We start from the raw sequence: 3,852 nt of genomic DNA on the forward strand, positions 1-3,852 counted from the left end.
AGCACTTCTGCTGACAGCAGCACTTCTGCTGACAGCAGCCCTTGCCGCAGCCACACGAGCTGCAGCCACACGAGCGGCGGCAGCAGCAGACCACGGGGGTGCTGCAGCAGCCCCCGCAGCAGCCGCAGCAGCAGGGGCAGCAGCTGGAGCAGCAGCCCACCCGGTAGCACCTGCAGGTGGTGCAGCTGCCACAGCCGCCGCAGCCACTGCTGCAGCCGCCACAGCCGCTACTGCAGCCGCCGCAGCTTCCGCAGCCGCCACAACTTCCACAGCCACAGCACCCCATGGTGTCAGCAGAGAGGACTCAGCAGAGGGGAGGAGGGAGACTCAGGAGGTGAGGGAGGTCGGATGCCTTCTTCTGCTGGGGGAGGGGCTTATATACGACCTCTAGGGGAGAGTCTAGACCCAGGGCTCAAGGCCACTTCCCTGTTGTTGATGCAAATATCCGTAGCAGAACCTCACATGGCCTTTCGTGCACTTCCTTACTGAGTCCTTCTGACTCGTAAACCTTGCTAAATTTATCTTTTCGTTGTCTTTCTAAGGCCATTTTTAAAATAAGACAGGAAGTAACTATGAAATCCTGATTTTTGTTTGTTTGTTGGGGGGTGGTTTGGGAAGAAGTTTTTGGCAAATGTTTTTTTTTTTGGTAGAAGTCTAAGTGGGTCCAAATTTCCCTCGGGCGCGTTTAACATTTCTTCATCCAATCAGCCCAGGTCAAAGATTTTTTTTCATTCCTGCACCACCTATTAACATTTACTAAGTGGTGAAGCCTCCCTTTTAGGCAGAAGAGGACAATTTGAGATTCAAAGGGAAAGGTGATCCCAGGTCACATTCTTTCACCCTCCCAAGGCGGAGTTCCTTGGGTGTTTCTTCATCCTGTAACATCAGTCAGGAAGAGACTGTAGTTCGTGGAACCGGGACCGAGTGTTATCAAGGGTTATTGCAAAGGGTCCTTCGCGGTCCTCTGGACGACAAAAGCAAGCACATTCCTAGCACAGCCCTCCCAAGCCACGTGGCCGCCTCCAGCAGGCTTCTGCTACCGTCAGCTTATTCAAAGGGAAAGACAAACCTCTGGGCATATTTCCAGCAGCTGCTCTGCCCCTAGTGATCTTGGACCAGCCAGCCATGGAATGCTGCCTTGTAATGGCTGCTTCCAATTGGCCAACCCCATTTGGATCACTGTTTCCTATTAAGCTAAATATTGAAGGCAGTCAGCACAGTCCACAGAGCAGATTCTGTTGACCGTTGTGGAATATGAAAGTGCTTTTCCTGGCCATCCTAGGACAGTCCAAGTGGCACACAAATGAGGCAAGCCCTAGGTGTCTTGTCAGCCCCCTGAATGAGCCTGAGCCAAAGGAGCTTGAAATATCATTACAAACCGGGCTGTTCACACAGAACACACTTCAGGTTACTTTTTAGTTGCTGTTAATGAAGTCTTAACTTAGGAAGTAAAAGACCTGTACTCTGAAAAATTATAAAAGTTTGGTGAAAGAAATTGAAGACAACCAAGTAAATGGAAAGATAGTCTATATTCATGAATTGGAAGAACCAACATGGCTAAAATAAAGTAAAATAAAATACTACCCAAAGCAGTCTGTGCCATCAGTGCAATCCCTATCAAAATTCCAACACCATTTTTCATAGAACTAGAACAAATAACCCTCAGTGGTGCACCGAGCACTGCCTGTCCATCCGCTATCAACACGGGGCGTGGTGTGCAAGCAGGGCCACCTGCAGAGCGCCGTGCAGCTCGCCCTCTGGGTGGCGGACAAGACAGATGTTAACATTGGGCATGAAGTCGGCTACGTGATCCCCTTTGAAAACTGCTGCGCCAGTGAAACCATCCTGAGGTACTGCGCTGGCTCCATGTCGCAGAGAGAGATGATGTCCAGTCTGTTTTTGGGTGGTTATGGGGTCATCCTCTTAGATGATGCACCCGAAAGAAGCCTTGCCACGGATGTGTTCCTTGGACTTCTGAAGGACGTTTTGATGGCAAGACCAGGACGGAAGCTTATAATCAATTCGTCACCTCCCCTGATCAGCAAGCTCATTTCTTACTATGGAAACGTGCCTCTCATACAGGTGAAGACACAGCACCCCATGGAGGTCACGTACCTGAGCAGGGGCGCAGACGGAGACTTTCGAGTCATTTTACACCTTATCTTTGAAATTCACCAGTCTGATGAAAAGGGGGACATCGTGGTCTTCCTGGCCTGTGAACAAGATATTGAAAAAGCTGATGAAATTGTCTGTCAAGAAGGATCTAATTTAAACCCAGATCTTGGGGAGCAGGCGGTGGTTCCTCTGTACCCGGAAGAGAAATGTGTGTTGTTCAAGCCCAGTGAAGAAGCAGAAAAAAGATGCCAAGTGTATCAGAGGAGGGTGGTGCTCACCGCTAGCTCCGGGGAGTCTTTGATCTGGAGCAACACCATCAAATTTGTAATTGAGGTGGAAGTGGACAGGAGAAAGGGGTACAACCCGAGGATCTGAGCGAACTCCCTCGTCACGCGGCCCATCGGCCAAAGCCAGGTGGAGATCCCCAAGCAGATTCTCGGCTCATCTTCTTCTGGAAAACTTTTCTGCCTGTACTTGGAGGAGTTCGCTGCCCAAGATATGCGGCCGCTTAAGCCGGCCGAGATGCAGGAGGCCCACCTGACTGCATGGTGCTCTTCCTGAAGACACTAAACATCGCAGGCTTGGGCCACTGTGACCTCATGAACAGACCAGCACCAGCAAGTCTGATGCAGGCTCTGGAAGACCCGGATTAGCTGGCAGCCCTGGACAATGACGGCAATCCCTCTGAGTTTGGGATCATCGTGTCAGAGTTTCCTCTTGACCCCCAACTCTCAAAGTCTATCTTTGAGTCCTGCATGGAGGAGATGCTGACAATGGCCACCTCGATGACAGCTCCCAGTTGCTTCTCCAGTCTGCCGCGTGGAGCCGAGGAGGCTGCCTTGACCTGCTGAAGATGTGTTTACCTCCTGAAGGGGATCGCCTCACCCTCATCAACATTGAAAAGGCCTACCAGGACGCAGCTCTGAATCCCTCCAGGGAGCACTGTGTTGAAAAGTGGTACCATGATTACTTCCTCAACTGCTGCGCACTCAGGCCAGCGGACCTTATCCAAGTGGAACTCTGAAATTGTCAAGAGAATCGAGCTTCCCTGAGCAGAACCACTTTCGGCTCAAAGGAAAACGCTCTGAACATAAAGAAAGCTCTTTGTCCCGCTACTTCGTGCAGACGGCTCGGGATGTGGACGGGTCAAGCAACTACCTGATGCGGACACACGAGCAGGTCGTCCAGCTACACCCGCTGTCCAGCTACTCCCTCGCCCAGAAGATGCCCGAGTGGGTTCTCTTCCACACGTTCAGCATCGCTGAGAACAACTACATCAGGATCACCTCGGAAATCTCTCCTGAACTATTTATGCAACTGACACCACAACACTACTTCAGTAAGCTGCCTCCTAGCGAGAGTAAAGACATTTTGCGCCAAGCGATGGATCACCTGTCACCCATGTCCTAAAGCATGTGGTGCAGGGAACACCTCAGTGTGGCCTCAAAGCTGGCCCACGGAGTAAGGCATAGACCTTCAACTTGAATACGGACAGCATACCCCACACACGAGTCTTGAAAAGAGTTACACTTTGTACATTATTTTAAAATTTTTAAAAATGGAAGTTTTTATTGAGTTCTTTAAACTACTACTCCACATTTTCCTTCTTACTGGAAAAGCTTTTCATCACCCATTCATAATTTGACCAGATTTTTTCTTTAAAAGCTATTTTGTAAATGTGTTACAGACATAGGTGATAGAACCCTACTTTTTTGTAGAGGACCTTAATCTGAATAA

General features: G+C 49.9%; 1 pseudogene; it reads left to right on the forward strand.

The window, feature by feature from the left end:
• Window positions 1-3,612, forward strand: part of LOC115286282 — a 15,396-nt pseudogene extending 11,784 nt beyond the window's left edge.
• The last annotated feature ends 240 nt before the right edge of the window (window positions 3,613-3,852 follow it).

This window comes from Suricata suricatta, chromosome 3 (genome assembly GCF_006229205.1).
Source record: "Suricata suricatta isolate VVHF042 chromosome 3, meerkat_22Aug2017_6uvM2_HiC, whole genome shotgun sequence".
Classification (NCBI taxonomy): domain Eukaryota; kingdom Metazoa; phylum Chordata; class Mammalia; order Carnivora; family Herpestidae; genus Suricata; species Suricata suricatta.